The sequence below is a fragment of the Poecilia reticulata genome, chromosome 10, assembly GCF_904066995.2.
Source record: "Poecilia reticulata chromosome 10, P_reticulata-male-v2, whole genome shotgun sequence".
NCBI lineage: Eukaryota > Metazoa > Chordata > Actinopteri > Cyprinodontiformes > Poeciliidae > Poecilia > Poecilia reticulata.
Genome location: NC_088839.1, coordinates 21,048,289 through 21,067,560, shown reverse-complemented (window position 1 = coordinate 21,067,560; position 19,272 = coordinate 21,048,289). Strand labels below are relative to the sequence as shown.

The following is a 19,272-nucleotide window of genomic DNA, read 5'->3' as shown; positions in this document are numbered from 1 at the left end:
TGCTCCAAAATTCAACACAATACCTTTCAGGGAGGAGGATTACTTCCCAGTGCTGATGAGAACAAGATGTGGCCTTCTTTGTCTTATAACGTGACGCACCTCCAGAGATTGTGGAGCGAGTAATCATCCTCGCTGTAAGCAGATCTGCATTGTGGATGATTAGTTTCTCAGTGTAAAACATCTTGTTTGTCTCTGAGCCGTTCTCCTTTGTATTACCATGTCTATAGTTTGTTTTCTGCATCGTTTTGCATTCTCCCTGTTGACTTTATGGTGCTAATGTATTCACTGATGGAGTCATGCTGAATACAGACCAGAGATGCAGGACTTGGCTTGCTAATTGCTGACAGATAAACAACAGTAGTGTCCTGTCCACCGTAACACAAAGCATGTTAGTTATTTAATAATTTACTTAGCTGAAGTGGCTCCTGAGGAAGCTTCAGCACCTGAAGGACGGAGGCTCTGCATCCAAACAACAAAAAGGCATGAAATATGAAAGGGTCTGTTTACTTGGAAAACTCACAGGGTCATCATTGGCCTAATTAAACCAAAAGTATTTCTACATTTCTGAGAGCCTGTCAGACTTTGCCCCAGAGCATTTATCAGAGCAACAAACATTTTGAGAATTATTGTCAAATGTCATGTTAACCCTCCTTGTGGCTGCGGGATGAAAGTCATACTGGGAAACTTTGCATCAAGACTCTTCAGAAACACCTTTAATTACTTTCTATTTCTCCCTCTCTGAAGCTCTCTCCGTTAGGATGTCAGCTCATCTCAGTTTATTGGGAATCATCTGGATCTGATTCAAGCACTCTCCTCCTGGCTCAACATTCGTCTTCCCTTCCATCGTCCTTAATACAATCAGCCTGAACTAACATGATGGCAGACAAAGTTATAAACTAATGGACAACATCCATCTGGGAGTTCTTCCTCAGTCAGAGAGGATGAAAAACAATTCATGTGAATTATCTAAATAGTACAGGAATGACCAACCTCTTGAAAAAGAGCAATTCTGGATACTTAAAAGTTAGTACAGAGTATAATTATAATGGCTCAACAATTTAGCATTAAAAAAAAGGCAAACTCACTTTACCAGCTGCAATATCACCATCACGCATGTCTACCTAATACAACAGTTTTTTATACATTTCCCCTTTCATTTCTACTTTACTCAAGTTTTGTCTGTTTTAAAAAAAAAATTCATAGAAAGTGCAGTTAAACTTTTAACAATAGCTGTGTTGGTAAAGAAATTAAGCTAAGACTTGGTATGTGTTAGCTAATTTCACTGGAGAAAACAATGAGCTTCATCTGGTTTTGACTATTTTAGTACAATTTCAGATCATCTAGTTTGCCATTTGAAACACTTCAAATTAATGGACTTTGTTGATCAAATTGTTTATAGCACATTCCAACAATGTGCTATATCAGATGAACAGATCTTAGTTTAGCTAATTTCTCAGCGAACTCGTATGCACGTTTTTATTCACCACATTATTCTATGGATGTTGATCCACCTTAATTTCTCATAACAGACCAGTTTTCAATAAGAATAAACAATCAAATAGTTTTTTTTTTCCTGTTCAGGAATTTATTGTCACTCTACAAAAATTACACAAAACCTTTTTAAAATGTGTTTGCCTACCCAACCAGTACATATAATTATCTTAAAAAGGAAGCCAGTGCTACCCAAAAGACTCCAATACATTTTTAAGAGTGAAAGAAATCTAATCTTTATAAAATGTCTGCTATCACAAGAGAGCTCAGGTATGGCACCAGGTCATCTTTTATCATTTGGAATTAAAAGTTAATTCATTGAGTATGGCTGGATGCAGCACTTTCATCTTGAGTCTAGACATACATTGTACATTTTAAAATAAATAAATTTTACACATCATTTAAACACATCAGAGACTGTAAAGTTAAAGCCATTTTAAAGATTTATTTTGTTAGATTTTAAAGGTTTTGCTATAATAATTTCTCAGTTTCTTTGTCTGTGATTTGTATCTCTCTATTCCGTCTGTCTTTGTCATTTCTACTGCTCGCTCAACCAGGAGACCCAGGGGACTCAGCTACTTTAAATTGATTCTTTCTTCTTCACATTGGGGCATTAAATTGAAACCAATCCCCGATGCTTAAAGCCTCAAACTGAAAACCAACTTCCTGCCTGTCGCCCCCGATCTCTGCAGCAAAGGAGAGAGAGAAGAGGACCAGTGGGAGGATGGATGAGGGGGAGAAGGTGGGTGGAAGGGCGTTCGATGCTCACACAATGAAGCGACAGGGTTCGTTTCGTCGTCTGAGGATTTGGCAAATCCGGAACTGTGTCGAGAAGCTTTAGACAGAAAGGAAAGGCCCGCCAGAGCAGAACTGCCGAGCATGACAACCAGCTTTAGTTTATGTCATTGTATTCAAATTTACAACATCCCCAACACTTATCACCTCGCCGCCACCCTCCTCGGCATGTGTAGGCCCACTTTGAAGACAGATCACCGTGGAGAAAGAACACATTTTCCCCTTTTTCCAAAGTCAGATTGGCACAAATTGAAGCAGAGGAAGTTTATATGTGTGTCGGCGTGGCACAATGGGAAGCACACTGTAAAAAATAGAAACCTTAAGCTTTTAGTGTTAACCAAAAAGCTCTGAAATCTCTCCTTTTGATCAAATAAAGCAATTCTACAAAAAAAGTAAATAAATAAATTAACATGCTCTGCAGCAATATATCAGACAGCATTTTATGTAAGGTCATGCTACATTGCATTGCCATATCTGCAAAAACAGGCACGTATTAGTAAAGACAATCCAGAGAAGCTGCATGGCGCCAATGCAAAAATCAAGTGCCAATGCAAAAATCCTATCATCTCTGCAATAAAAAAATCCAAAATAGTTGTACATTTTTGTAAGCTGTGTAAGAAGTAGTCAAAAAACTTCTTGTTAGAAGTTTTTTTTTCCCAAAGATGGATTGACAATGCAATATAACTGATGAATTATGAGAAAATTTGTTGTGGACGAAAGCTTTAAATAAGTATGATTTGTGTCTTACACCAGTGTTTTTCAACCACTGTTCCGCGGCACACTAGTGTGCCGTGAGTGATCGTCAGGTGTGCCGTGAAAATTATTCAATTTCACCTACAGTACCGTATTTTCCGGACTATAAGCAGCTACTTTTTTCCTAAGCTTTGAACCAGGGGGCTCTCTAGCAGGAAGTGAATCATTACAAGTCAGAATTGGAAATCAAAGAAGAACGCGCTAATTTTCATTTAGAACAACCTCATGCTAGCAGCAGGCACGACAGAGAAATGTTTTCAAACTCGTATGATGCAGATTTTAAGTTGAGGGCTATCGATCTGGCACTATAGGAGGGAAATAGAGCCGTTACACGTAAGCTCGGTGTGAACGAAACCATGGTTCGGGTCCTCATGGAAAACCGAGTTGTAATTTCTTTTGTAATTTTCTTACCACTAGATGGCAGTAGGTACAGAGTATTTTACATTACAACAAGAGAATTAGTGATGCATGAATGCTACAGGTAGCGGTGAGAGTCTGGTGAGAGCACTGTATCTAGCAAGACTGTGACGACAGTGATGGAAAAGACAGTAAAGCTCAGCAGTAGTTGGAAAGAACATGGGTCCATTTCCCACAACATGTCTGTGTGAAGTGAGCTTCTTAAGCCTGGCTACTATAAAAACTGAAACCAGAGAGAGACTGAGATGTTGAGGAAGAGCTTTGTCTTTCTTCAATTTCTGCCAGGAAATCAGCTGTTTTTATCCCAACATGCACACTTTTCACACCAGGTGGGTAAAATATACAGATATTGACATTTTGTATATGCAACTCTTCATATTGTAACAGTGAATATGAAGTGAAATGTTTCCCAAATATTATTGCTTCTTTCAGAATAAGAATTATTTTCTGTATTCCGGCTATAAGAATACTTGTGGATTAGTTTGTAAAACACTATGAAGTTTTCTACAACTTCTTTAAATTTAACACCACATTGTTGTGGCAATGTTCAGGTGTATTTTTGAAGTGGACATGTTACGTGCAATTTGAAATAAGAAATGTAAAATGTGTTAAAATTAATGTTTGTGTTTATTTGATTCCTATTCAAAACACTTTGATAAGAATGACTACATATGTAATATAGGTGGCTACAGAGTATCTTTGTTTACGTTTCTGGTTGGTGGTGTGCCTCGTGATTTTTTCCAATTAAAACATTGTACCTTGGCTCAAAAAAGGTTGAAAAACACTGTCTTGCACACTGGGTCAAAATTTATACTGGCAGTTGCACTTCAACTTTGTAGTCATCAAGAGGAGTTTGGCATATGGTAGAGTTAATCCACATAAAATGGTTGGAATATTGGAATGAGTTAAGATTTTAAGCAACATGTTTTCAGCAGTGCGGGACAAATGTACCAATGTCTAATTTTGCCCTGCTTTGTCCACTTCCCAAGTCAGAAAAAGCATACATACTACAGTCAGCAATTTTTAGCCGTCTCCTCTTAGTGGAATATATATCCAGGTTTCTTAGCAAGAAAAATTCAATCACACCTTCTCCAAAAATTCCTTTGGGACTGAGTCCAGAAGCTTTAATTACAAAATCTAGCCTCACTACCGGCCTCACTGGGCCCCGACAACAAAAACGGTGTGCAACAAAATTTGTTGGTGGCATACACAAAGCGATGAGATCCACTGACACTCGCAGAATCTCCCAGCAAACAAACAGCAAAGGAGAGTTCTGATGTTCACACAAATACAAGTAGATGGCATTGCAGAAATGCTTCTCTCAGACAGACTTCTATATTGTTCACACCATCTCCAACACACCTGAGCAAAGTGTAGCCGATAGTGCCGAGTCCTGCAGGACACACTTGGAGACGACATTTTTCTCTTTCCCCAAAGAAAAGCACCTCAACAACACCTCTTGGTAAAAGCAGCGTTTAATCTTCCCTGCTAAAAGCAGCTGCACTTGGGATCACAGTGTGCGAGTTCCACTTTCACTTGTTATTTAGATCCAGGTGGGATGACTCAGGCAAAGAAATAAAGAACTTTCCCCAAGTCAATTTCTCCCTAAAAAAAATAAATAAATAAAAGAAACTTTCGATGCAAACATTTATACAAGTTCAAAGGCTCCATCAAAGAAAGGACAAGAGTCTAAACTTGCCTTTTTTTTTTTAGGAGAGAACTATTAAATTGGTGAAACAATGTTGTATTTTTTACCTGATGGAAGACGGTATGGTTTTTTACTAATAAAGTTTACTGCAATCAAAAGTTCTGTGTGCAGTAGCATGTCATTCATGAACAATCCATTCAAATGAACTAAACATTTGAGTGAACAAAGTGAAATAAATCACTTCTTAAACTGATTTGTCCATTTCTTAGTTCAGATGGGGTCGAACTTCTGCGTTCTGAAACTCATAAAATGTATGACAAATATTCACCCAATGAGAGACCCAGAGTCATTAAAGCACTGTAGCTGTACTTAAATTCAGGACGTGAGCCTTTTACATCATGTGGTTGGTCTCTGCTAAAATTGCAACTGGAATAGTACTGTAAATTAAAAAGCCACCACAAATATGGATACAAACAAAAACTTGACAGTTCAAACTTGACTAAATCCCCACACATTTTTCCCCTAGTCAAGGCAAAATGCTAAACAGTTCAACTCCTTGTTGAGAATAAAAGGATTCTTGTCAGAATCCAGTTTCAGTCCAGAGGGAGAATAAAGATTTAGGCTAGAATGCCTCCTACCGTACTGGAAGAAATTGTCAGGATTTAACAGATCTCCTAGTTTGGAGTAGGATTAGCTCGACGTCAGCTTGGTCAGCACAAAACCAGACATGGAGCAGGAACCTGACCTAAAAACAGACCAAAAAATAAACAACCCTGTTTTTACCAATATGAAAATCATTATATAAATATAATCAGTATTTTGATTAAAAACATACTTTCGAATATCTTTACTATAGTAAAATAAGTTCCTAATATAAATGAAATGAACCTCATGCAAATAAAGTTTGTTAGCAATAGCACTGATTTAACACAAAAGCCTTAAACTGGAGGCTAGCGCTAGCATGCTAGTTCCAGAAACAAAACACTCACCAGTTCCCACTTATCAATTAGCTGAAGTATTCCCCCAGAACGTAAGAATAGATAAAGGGTTTACAAACGGTTTGAAGCCTACCTACGGCAGATACGGTATAGCATAGACATAAATACGTAGACGCCTCATTTAGCAGGTCAGCCCGTTGCTGCGATATGCAACAGCTTCCGCCATATTGAATGTGGAATATGTGCCAATAAACTAATCCAAGTGAATGGACCGAACTTCAGAAAGTGCCGTTCTACGAAGAATTTTAAGTTAATACCCGTCATTGACACATTTTCTCACACACACCAATATATTTGCAATCAAAGAAATGACTGTTTTGGGGCATTTCTGTATAAAGAGCACAATGTTTGTTTGATATAAATTATTCTGATAATTTTTATATTGACATTGATGAACAGAAACACTTTTACAGTGTTTTATTAAAGAACATATTTACATAATTCCATAATTTAATGTACATTAACGTTTCAAGATAACAAATCATTTTCTTGTATTTTTTTATACATTATTGAGAAATTACTTTTGATTTATAAATCAGTCACTGTCGAACATTAAACTACACATTTTTCTTACTTTTTTCCAGAGAAAAATATAACAGTGTGTCAATTCTGCTATTGACAGCAAAGAGTGAAAAATAATTCTAACAGAGTAAATAAGTTTTATTTCATTACATAAGTTGTATTAATGCACCAATACTTCAGATTGAGATATTTAAAATACACAAAAAGTGAAAGAATAAAACATTTGTTTAGTATACTATGAACACTGGTCACAGGCAGGGCTTCAGTCTGCTGGTCACACTGGGAGAACTCCAATGACTTCTGAGACGTCCTGGCACACAGGCTAAAACCAAGGATAAAAGAGACATAATAGAAAATACGTACACGTTTCTTTCACATTCAGAAAAAAGACATTTTCATCATGTTGGGGCTCTGACTCGTAGCATCTTTATAGCATAGCTAAATACCGACCTGGTGAAGCTGAGCTGGGAAACAGAGACTGAAGAACGGCAGCTCCAGCTCTGATCCTGACTGATCTTTCCTCACAAAATCCTCTGGTCTTTAATGAACTTCTCCTCTAGCAGCGGTTTTTCATCAGCTCTCTCATTAGAAAACAGTATAAAAACGTTAGCTGCTACGCTAACAATCAGCGGTTACTTCGGGCCAATTTAGCTACATAGGAAATATTTCTCGGTTGTTTAGTAGCGAATTTATGGCTGCAAAGTCAAGTAATTCCGATCTTTCATCCTTACCTGTGAAAGGTAATGCTAATGAATCCAGTTTGCTTCGTAAAACGTTTGAAAGAAGTCCACACAGCACAGGACTTCATGTCTATGCGATATAGCATCTCCCACACTTCTTCTTCTTTCCTTTTTTATGGCGGTTGGCAAACAACTTATAGGTGCATTGCCGCCACCTTCCACATTGGAGTATGGATCAGATTTTAACTATTATAATCTATCTCCCACATTTAGTGAGCCGTAGCTGTTTTATTGAGACACTGACGTTATTATATAAACATAATAACGTACTATTCGTTATTATGTCTATGCGTATAATGAAGCGTAGCCCGAATTACCACGTGACTGGTAATGGTACGGCTTTGGTACGTGACGTGACAACACAGTGAAATCACGTGAGAGCTAATGAACTTGGTGGCAAGAAACAGAATACTTGAACAAAAGACAAATAAATGAAGGACCTTTTTAAATACATCTTTAAATCAGTAATAAATAAATATTTATTTATTTATTTAATTAAAATAACTTGGAAATCTAATTTCAACCACAAAAATATAACGATAAAGAAAAAAATCAGCTATATAATAAATATTATCTAATAGAAATAGGTAATTCCAATGGGAAAAAAAATACCTTGATTACACGAAATATTGCTATTTAGCTTTTAAAAAGTAAAGATGTAAACATATGTTGCATAGTACAAAATATCTTTTTTGCTCAAAAGTTGTCCAATTTACTCAACCAATTCAATAGTAAAAGGTTATCCAAATTTGATGAAAATCTGTTTGGTCCTCTTTATAATAAATAGCTCTCCAGTGAAACGCACTAGCCCATTGTAGCAAACTAGATGCATGCTAAAACCAAACTTTAGGGCATGTATGCTTCCCTTATTACAGCACATAACTAAAAACTCCAGAAGGGAAATCTATACACGCTTCATATCATCATGAGGGAATCCAATGCATTGCCATGCCAGAAAAAAATATATAGTAAGTGATACAGTGAAAGGTATAAAAGTCTTCTTTATTTCAAGAGAAGTAGAATAAACTTGACAAAAATAGCATGTTTTAAATGCAACTGGTTTGTATTCCTGTTTCCCGAATTCCTTGGGGAGATGTAATGCTAATACCAACACTTAAATCAAGGCTCTGGTAGTAACAAACATCCTTGTCCTGATTAGCACATTTAAAGGAGCTCTTTGTACATGGTTAGTGTTTTTACTGCAAAGTGAGGAAATGAAAGTGACTACATATGTTCTGTTGTAAGTGTTCGCAAAATATTTTTTCTTCTTAAGAGTTCCAATAAAACAACCTTGCTTTTCAGACTTTTAAGCCAAAAACAAATTTGGAACTTCAGATGTGAGCAAAAAAATCAGCTGCTTACAATTCTAGGTTCATGTATTTTGTCTTGTGTGTAAGAGACAGTTTAGTTCAGTTCCAATGGTTGAACCTCGGAATCCCAGACTTTGACTTTTAATAGAGTGCTATCTCAAAGTGGTTGTGAAACTTCTTTAGAATCATTCAGACGTCTGGGTTCACCTATGCACCTTGTGACGAGCAGACTCAGCAGCTTCATCAGGCCTCTCAGAGATTGCGTACTGGACAAGGAAATCTCCCTGGTCTGAGTTTGGTGTAAGATGGAGTTTTAATGATCCCCGCAGGGAATTGAGGATGAGACAGGAACTTGTGTTGGGAGTCAATTTGAGGATTTTAATCGGCAGCGTCATCCTGGATGAGCCAGCAAAGTGGCAGGAGGACAGTCTTAGAGAATGACTTACAGCAGAAGGTGTCAGTTCAATAGCAGGCAGTGATGGGTTTCCCACTGTGAAACACTGTGATCTATAGGCACAACAGTGCATAGACTCATGAGCAAGGCACTGACACACACTCTGTACTGTCTATAGCAAGGGTCACCAACTCCAGTCCTCAAGGGCTACCATCCTGCAACTTTTAGATTCACCTCTGCTCCAAAATGTCTGAATTTTCTCACCAGCATTCATTCCTCTCTGCAATAGGCTGGAAATGAGCAGTTTATTTGATCCAGGTGTGTTTGAGCAGAGACACATCTAAAAGTTGCAGGACGGTAGCCCTCGAGGACTGGAGTTGGTGACCCCTGGTATAGCAACTGCTACAGAGATAGTACAAAGAAGATGTTGTGAGGGAAATATGTTGCGTCATTTTGTTTGTTATAATTGGGCAATGGTACAAGCAATCAAGAGTCACAGGTAGGTGGGATCAGTACCAAAGGGTAAAAGAAAAAGAAACAGTTTGCCTTTTCTTGTTGCACATGAAATCTCCAGGAGTCAATTATTGAAGCATAATGGAAATGGCCTTCAGATATACACAGATCATGTGAAAAACTTTGTGTAATGGAATACATTTCACTTCAAAAACAAAATTTTTTTTAATCTACCTTTTAATGATCTGTTTTTCACCTGAGCATACTCAAGACTTTAAACTCCCCCTCATCCCAACACTTTTGTGCTACTACAAAAGAATGAATAATGTATATGTATCATGCTTAACATTTTGATGCAACAAGAAAGAATAAAACCGCTTTGTTTTGTGTTTCACCTTCATAAAAAAAATATAATATTTTATACTAACAACGAAAGGAAGTATATATTTAGCTTTCTTTCTGACCTTCTGTCTTGCGAGTTATATTATTCACAGTGGGAAATCAGCAGACATGTAAAGACAAAATGTTGTTCTTCCTCCTCTTTATCTACATCTTTGTTTTGTTTACAAACTGTATGTTTGGCGCCACCCTTTGACCTTTCCGGGAGTATTTTAGTATTTTTGAATTGGAACATTCAGAGAACAATTTTTCAAGCACTTAGGGACACATGGTAAGGACAAAATTCATGCCACACATGCCTGATGGTGATAGAGAGGACCGGACAGGATTAAATAGGCCAGTTGTGTCACTGTATTACATTTTCACTGTGCAGAAAAAAATTGTTGCAAATGTTTGGTCAGTTCAAAGATTGCATACAATGCTTTTTCAGCAAAATTTCTGTTACAACTTTACCATGCTTCAACTTTGTAATACAGTTTCATCACTAACATCAGGTGCTCAAAATCTCATCTTACTTCATAATGTAACTGTAATTATCCACAGTATGTTTGCTTCTCGTTCACAAACCAGTATGATGAAGATGCTGAGCACATTCACAGTTGTATTAAGACTGTTGTTCTTGTGTAATTAGCGTTTCACAGGAAGTCCTCATACATTCACAGCTTCCTCGTTTGAATAGTCCAAATAAAGCCGTGTTAATCTTGTAGCACAGAGTGTTGACTGATGTCTGAATCAGCTCTTTAAGCCATCCTGTCAGCACTGAAGGAGGAGGAAGTTTTTTATCCGCCCTTGGTGTTACTGCTGTGTGTGTAGCGCTTCACTATAAAGATTTTTCTACGTACTAGCGTGAAGATTCACTACGGTAAGCCGCGACACTTTGTTTTTAAGAGTACAGCAAACCGCAACCAAATAAAGGGTGAAACAAACACAGTTCTGGGTTATTGTGGTGATATGTGAGGATATGCTGCAGTAGAGAGATGTGAAAACAAACATGCATAAAAGGCAAATATAATCATTTCTTTCTTGTTTTCTTCCAGCTTTACTTTGTCTTTCAGTCCTTTCAGGTCATGTTTGTTTGTTGAAAAATATCCAATAAAGTTATTTCTAACCTGTCTTGGAAACCAAGTGTACATTTTGTAACTTGGATTTATATTTCCGAATGGCATGTTTAAGAAATTCAGCAAAGCACCTCTTCTTTAGTAAAGTGCATATTTCTGTCCATATGTGGCTTTTCATCTTCTTATTGAAACTCCTGTTTTCAAATACATTTGATTCTAATTGAATTCTATAATCTCTGTTGTAAAATAATCCAGAGATTTCCACATTTACAGAGCGGTGAAAAGTGTTTGTCTCTTTTCAGATTTCTTCCTTTTTTCTTTTAAATGTTTCAGATCAAAGACTTGAGGATATAAGAAAAAGATAACCTGAAGATATTAGCTGTTTTCAAAGATTAAATTTATTAGGTACAAAAAACATTGTCCAAGCCAAAATGGCTCAATATGAAAAGTAATCATTGCCACCTTGTACAATCATGAATTAATAGCAAATAAGAACCCAGAACATTATAGCCACTGCAGTTTGCCTAAGTTATGGTCAGTGTTTACAATTGAATAACAAAGAAATTGACCAAAAAACAGGCTCCATGTTCTAGAACACTGCCAACCGAAGAAAATAAAAAGACCTGTTTCACATGTACCAAAAACGACATTTAGAAAAATATTTTGTGAATTGATGAGACAGAAACTGAACATCATTCTGACAGCTAAACACGGTTGAGGAGATCCGGGTGCCGGCATCGGCGCAGGAGGCGGACCGATAGAGTCGGGTCCAGGGGCTGGCGTTGGTGCAAAGTGTTAGTTTAGCTTTTTAATCTGCTGACTGATAAAACGTTTTTACTAAATGACTAGGTAGGACAGCACTATTTCGAATATATGCAACCCGGCTGAGTAAGGAAAATGAAAAACATGTTCTAAAATATTTGCATGAGCTTTTGGAAAGGTGTACTTATAGGGGCATGACAACATGAAGGACGATGCATAATGCTTGTGGTGATACCAGTATTAGAACTGTCTTTTCTGGAGGACACAGCAGGATAATGGGTCAATAAAGATTACAAAGAGGAGGAGAGTTAGAGTCAGGACACCGCTGTCTCGATTCACAGCTGAGCACAAAAGGATATTTGGCTGAGAGTAATTACAGACGCTCATGGAAAATCACAGAGGGTTTGAATTGAGCAGGTGATGCCCGGTCCAAACCGCGCTCTCCAGTAAATCTTTATTATCTCTGAAGAGCAATTTGTTGGACAGCCAGTGGTCAATTAGAATCAAAAATCACAAATGTGAGAAACAGCAAGAAGAAGAACAGAGCAGTGACACCAGGGTGTTTTCAGAGACGACTGCAGCGCTGATAGAATCTGTAACACCTGCTTCTGCGAACTCATCTCATGAGAAATTTGGGTCTGATTTGAAAACCTAATTTCAACATTACTTTTAGAATGGAAGAAAAAAGAGGGAAACCATCACCAAACGACGAATTCAAGACCATTTTAACTGAAGTAGATTCAAGTGCAGGATTTCTTTTTCAAATTGCTTGAGAAGTAAATCCACAAAACCTACTCTAACCGTCCTCTTTTATTAAATTGCTTAACCCCATATATGCCATTAACAACACAATCAATTCAGCAAATACACAAGCATTTAAGCATCTAAAGATGCTGATGCTAAAATCAAGCACCAGAATGTTGAAGAAAGGGGGTCTGAGTTGCCTTTGTATGGTTGTTTGTGAAAGAAGCATGTTTCCTGGTCCAATGAGTTTCCATTTCAGCATCAGTATTCAGATGATGTGGTAAAAAATGAGTGTGAGCAAATTATGGATCCATCCCATCTTGTTTCAAAGGTTCAGGAAGGCGGCGGTGGGATAATGATAATGCTGTGGAGTACTAACTGAGCAAGGTCTATGACCATATCCTTATGAATACAGTGCACTCATCTTTTTATGGCTATTATTAACAAGATAACATCATGTCACAAAACAAATAATCTCAAACTGATTTCTAAAACATTGCAGTGAATCCATTTCACTCCAGTCACCATGCTGAAAACCAATAGAGCAAATTTCAGTATTGGTAAAGCAGAAGCCTTGAAACATGAATAAAAAGCAAACAAATCAGCAGCAACTGCGTGATTTTGTCATTTTAATATGGATAAAAATCTCTGCGGAATGCTTGTGACGCATTGTTGAATTTGTGGCATCAAGAATCAAGGCTGTCTTTTTTTTTTAAGACATAACAGCCTTATGCAACATTAGCAACTAATGTAATTAATAAAGTGTCAGGCGACTATATTGGTGTACATGATGCAGAGAAGGAGGAAGAGTGTCAGATAGGATAGGATAATGAGTCTGAAGCTCCAGATTGAAGGTATGAAGATTTGAGCTTTTAGGGATTTTTTTTTCCACAGGCAGGACGCAACTTAGGAGACAAGCAGAAATTCTGGGGTGATAAAGATAATGTGATGCAGAATATCCTCAGAGTTAAAGGAGAAGTGATTGGTTCAGACTTATTGGACATCTTTATATATAAAGTATATAGATAGAGAGAGAGAGTAATTCTAGATAATGATTCTTAGCTTATTTGCTGCTACAGTAAGTCAACAGCCTCACTTACAACGGCGGTAGTGCCACAGAGTTGAACAGCATCTAAGTGCGTACTTTGTTGCTGGTTCCCTGGAGACGGTGCTGTGAAGATAAAAGTGTGGCTTATACAGCAGAATAATTCTTTAGTCAGACTGAAAAACTGACTTTCCCCTTTTCTCATCTATTGTCCTGCTGATCAGATGCATCTCTCACCACGTCGATTTCATTTCACCGCGCCGAGGCTATTTTCATTTACTCCTATGCTTTGTCATTTTCTGCACACCTTCGTCCTCTCCACTTCCCCACCACACTGCGCTCTCTTGTCATTTAGCTTCCTTATCGGGCTGAACACCGCTGTCGCTTGTCATCAGACTTTTTGATGTTTCCTCACTTTCATTTTAGCATGATGCCCGCTGATGTTTTCATATCTGCTCTGCACAAATTTGTAATTTTCTTCTCTCAGTTTGTTGCTGCATTTCATCACCGTGGGTCTTTATCACCTCCCAAATCAACTGAAACAATTTCAAATGGATCAGCGTGATTACTTTTGTTGCTCCCCCTCTATCATCAATGCACGTGAAGGCTTCTGGATGCAAAAAGCGTTTTAGATTGGACTCACTTATTACCACAGTGCAGGTAAATTAGCTGATGAAAAGAGAAAAAAATAACAAGATGTAGCACCCATTGTGTGGACCTTGATTATTTTCAGCTCAGTGTGATGTTTCATGCATACAAGCTCTACAAATGTCACAAGATTGACCACTAACTTACATTTTTTGTAACTACCTTGATAATGACGGAGTTTTTAAAAGAGTTCTATGTCAAATCTTAGAAGTAAAACCACAAGGCTTTGTGATACATAACAAACTTATGAAGTTTTCTGAAGGTTGAAGCAGTTTGCAACCAATCCAGCGGTCTCCACATTTCTGTGCGTCTTCTGTTAAGCAGCTCTATAAAAGAGCAAAGCCCGTATTTTTTAGTTGTTTGCAGAGTACTTAAAAAGTAATTTATTGAGATGTGCTGACTGATCTTTTTCTGAAATTACCGATTTCTTTTATACCTCTGGAGGTAATCCAAAACTGAATGTGGATTTCTGCTCCTACTGTACAAGCAGCTGCTATATATTACCTTTGTTCCTAGTTTTGAAACAGTAAAAGTCTGCCAAGTGCATTCAAACAATCCTGTCCACTCAGCACTGAGTACTTTTGGCTTTGGGAAAATCTTTTATTCACACTACAGCCTAATTTGAATGCATTGCCTCATGTATCAAAGATGGCACTATAAAGAGCTCAGTCCTGCAGAAGCTGTGAAGTTTAATGGTGTACAATGCCCCAGTGGATGAGTGGGAGTAAATCCCATCTGCCAAGTTCCAAAGTGCTGTGGTGGAAAGTCCAACACCAGAGTGGATGCTGTTCCCAACAGCCGTGTGCCTACGTTAATCCATGTAAATGTAGAAACTGTGGGAACTTCACGAAGTTATTTCAATTTATAATATATTTATTTAGTTTTATTTGCTGTTCTGTGAGGTTGGACTTCACAGCTTAATGTAAGCATTTATGGAGCTACTAGTGAATAATTGGGGTCTGCTGTGATTGGAGGGGAGTCTGTAGACTTTAGCCTATTGTTAAAGCAGCATCACCTGACTTTTATTTTATTGACGGCTCATGTTTCCTTTGGTAGGTGAAAACAGACTGTAGCGGTATTGGTGGCAAACTTGAAAAACTGAACAGCCATAAATTGAGTTGTAGGCTTGCCCGAAAAGAGAACAGAGAGGAAATAAATTAGATACAAGTTTTCTTTTCTTTTAATTTGTTGTAAGTTGTTAATTGCTTGTATTTTTAGTGAAGAAGGAATTAACCTTTTCAGCAAGGAGAAAAAAATAAGAGCTTAACAATTACAACTACTGAAGTCTGGAGTTTCAGTAGTTTCAGTGCAAAGTGTGACACTAATTTACTCTCAGCAAATTAATATATCAGGAAAATGTATTGATTTCTAGTGATTTTAGAAATACAAACCAAAATGTAAAACTCATAGTATATAGATTAATTACACACTGAGTAAGCAGTTTTCTATGTGGATTTCAATGATTATGGCTTACAGTTAATGAGTACTCAAAATTCTGTAACTCAAGAAATTTCTTTGCATATTTTCATGGACTTTGGATTCAGTTTTATCTGAGTTCTAAATTCTGGATGATATTTCATGAGTCATTCTTACTGTTTTTTATTTTTTATCTTTTTATTGCCAGCCATTTCTTGTGTATCATATTATCCCTTTTTTAAATATCATTTAGATATTTTAGGGCTCCATATGTATGTCCTCTGCAGAGCTGCCATGCATTGTACTCACCTTTAATCCCACTTCACTAATCACTGTTCTTCCATATTTAAGTTCGTTTTCTCATATTCAATGCCATGTTATTGATGATATTTGTCTTCACTTGGATTCTCCTACTTTCTCCATTCCTCAAAGTTTCTTTGTTTGGATAGATAAGATAGCTGTCCATAATTTGCTTTTTTCTAAGACAAAAAAATACTTCTACAGAAATATTATGGTCTACTCTACACAGTCATTAGTGTGACCTTGGTAGACAGTCACTGACACCCAAGCAAGCTTTATCCAAGCATATTGATGGAAAGTGCAGTGGAAGAAAAAACTTTCCTCAAAAAATGTGTGAATTTCAACTTCAATGGGATTGTTAATGACCATCTGTTTGGTGAGATTTACAAGCCGTGACGTGTAGCTGCAGTCAGTTCTGCAAGAGTCACCACACACAGATGTATGCTAGATAAGGGCTGCAGCTGTTGCATTGCTTTTCATAAGCCACTGCTGAAGAAGAGACAATAGCAGAAGTGTTTTACCTGCACCAAAAGGATAGAAAGACTGGAGTAATACTCAGTGGCCCATGCTTTACCACATGAAAGTTAATTACTCACTTTTTCATTTCTTTTCAGCGCATCTATCACCAAATGTTACTGGATAAGAATCGTATTCATTTTGCAAGTAAAGAATCGCCTTACAAACTGAAACTATATGTTCTTTTTTTGTAATTGAATTTTGCTCATTTTGCTGATTTAAAAATATAGTCATCTTGGACATTATTATTAGGCATTATTCTGAACAAATAAGACTACATTAAATCCCTACATGGCTCACATGCTTGACTAGGCATACTGTATATTCAGGATAAGCATATAGTAGTGCATGTGTTGGCAGTAATTAACCTGACATTTGGCCCAGTTAATTCTATGTCATTTTGGCACAGATTTATGGCACAAATACAGACGGCTTATTGTAATTTGACTCAAATTTGATCCGATGCACACCCGATGTTAACCTGTGGCTGAGGTGAGAGACCTTCAGATATTTTTGCCAAGCGTTCTTAACGCTCTTAGTTTATATTTGTACTTCTTTTTGTGTTGTGTTACTCATCAAAATGAATGTGTGAAATTCAAGACAGCATGGTAGTTGAAATCAAAATATAGTGCAGAGCAGTCTGAGAAAGAAACATGGAGACAGGAATTCATTACGATGAAAAAAAAAAAACCAACTTGTTAGACATAGGAGCTTGACCTGACTTTAACACTGATTTGATGTAAAAATGGGAGCTGGTCCTTGCATGCTATCTATGATTGTTCCAGAAAATCCAACCCTCTGCCTGGTTTTCCGCAACCGTCCATCTGTCAAGGCAAAAAGTTTGAGCCTCATTTACTAACTTATTTCTTTTATTATAAGTTTTCATTTTAAGAACCAACTTCTTCAGTCCTAGATGACACAGCGTGGAGTCAACGTTGCTCCCATTTTCTCGTGGTTGTGTGAGAACACTCCACAGTGGGTGGGATTCAGGGATATTTCCAGGGTTTGTTAAAACAGTGGACGCCTCCCCAAAGATGTCTCATGCTTGTTCGTGAAACCCTTAAAGACAAGAGATCATTAAAAAGGAGTATCTGACTTCATTGTCCCACACTGTCACTTATTGGAAGCTGTTTTTGTACAACATGAGCCAGCATAGGCGGTTATTTAATTGGGGTATGCTGAAAATCTTTCAGAAACTAGGTTTTTGTCCAGTTGGCTTTGGAGGTTAGGACAAACAGGTGTTTTTTTTCCTCATTAGTGTCATCTCATGGAGACTTTCCTCTCCCAAAAAAAACCCAACAATTTTTAAAACAGGAAAATAATTAACAATTTGTTTGAGGAAAAACTAGATGTGATATGTCAGAGGGGTGTCTAATACAGTAGAAAGGACTAGTTTCATTTCCTAATCCAAATAATGTCAAAGTCAAATGTCAAAGTCAACATGGGCAAAATGAAAGACCTGCAAAAATTACTGAATGCTAAAATTTAATCAGAACTCTGACACTATGCTCAATTGTGTACCTCAAACAAAGTTTAAGCTGTAGCTGTCCAATCTTTTATTTTATTTTTTTTTCAGAAAATAAATGTGTGTCACATTAAATTTGAGGAATGTTTTTGCATAATTTATGATGCCCTCATTTTTACATCTGTGATGTGTACAATTTGGAAGGGGACCTATTATCTAAAATTCACTTTCTGCACATTTTTATACTTTCATTTGGGTCTCCACTGCTTTTGGAATCAGTCCAAGCCCCGTTATGGCAATTTGATTACAAAAGTTTTACCATCTGATAACCATTCTTGTCATCAAACTTGTATCACGTTTTGTTTATTTCCATCAGTAACTGTTGTGGTTTTAAAGTTACAGAATATATCAAACGTGTTGGATCAGTACATTTCTGCAGCTGGGAGGAGATTTTGCTGATTTAATATCTGTCCATCTCCATTTGAAAAAATTTACCACAGTCACGATTCTATACTGCAGGCCAAGAGAATTGAGGTATCCATTCAGACGACAGCTTTACGGCGGCTATGTTCACTTCGCATTAAATCCGCCTCTTGACTAAGAACTAACCTTATTTTCAGAGGGAAAGCAGGGAAGCGAAAAGGAAAAGGCTGGTTCAAATTTACTGTTTAATTTAGTTAATATCGTTGGTTCGCGCTGTAAATTTACTGCAGCCCCTCCATTTGAATTAGACTGCAGGGAACAGTTAGAGAGAGGCAGCTTGGACATGAATAAAGTGTGTACACAAATGCAAACGCTCGAGTGCTGGATCAATACTGCTGTGTTTGCTGTTCTGTACCAGTGTCTGTTTGCGTATTGCGTGTGTGCGTGTACGCGTGCGCTGGTGTGTGTGCGTGAATCCAAATGGGGTAAAATGTAAAAGAAAACGTGGACATATTTCCAACACATGTCACATAGAGCTCATTTTAGAAAAAAGAAATACAAACACAATACAGAATGGTTGAGTCAATATGTTTATTTGTACTTGACATTTCATTCTTCGGTGTGCAAGACATTACCAGTGTGGAAAACAAACTGTAAGTTCAAATACTTTGTTTATTTCTGTATGACAGTAAAATGTAAATGTAAGATAATATTCCAAGCCGCTGAAGAATTCCCTTAATATAAGTACAAATACTGTGGACAAAGCTAGTAAAATCACTTGCCTTTGTTCAAGCCAACAACATGAATTAGTACTTTGGTACACAGATAAATAGACAAACTACAAATGGGAACAGATTAAGTAAATGAAGACTTTCTCCATGTCAAGTTTCTTACTCTTTTACTGCCATAAAAAATGACCTAACATTGACTCTCCGCTTCAGTTGAACAACCCTAAATCCTAAACTGCATCACTAT

The 19,272-nt window shown here is 37.3% G+C and overlaps 2 long non-coding RNA genes across 2 annotated transcripts in view; both read right to left on the bottom strand.

Moving 5' to 3' along the window:
• Positions 1-6,472, bottom strand: part of LOC145553125 (uncharacterized) — a 123,419-nt gene extending 116,947 nt beyond the window's left edge. Inside the window, exons 1-2 of the long non-coding RNA XR_014089344.1 lie at positions 6,094-6,472; positions 5,743-5,849 (exon numbers count right to left, since the gene is read on the bottom strand). This is a non-coding gene — a long non-coding RNA (uncharacterized LOC145553125). The remainder of the gene's footprint in view (positions 1-5,742; positions 5,850-6,093) is intronic.
• Positions 6,473-6,686: 214 nt separating this feature from the next.
• Positions 6,687-7,674, bottom strand: LOC145553043 (uncharacterized). The gene is made up of 3 exons (XR_014089223.1): positions 7,356-7,674; positions 7,075-7,205; positions 6,687-6,946 (listed from the first exon to the last, which is right to left on the bottom strand). It is a non-coding gene; the product is annotated as an uncharacterized LOC145553043 (long non-coding RNA).
• Between the last annotated feature and the right edge of the window lie 11,598 nt (positions 7,675-19,272).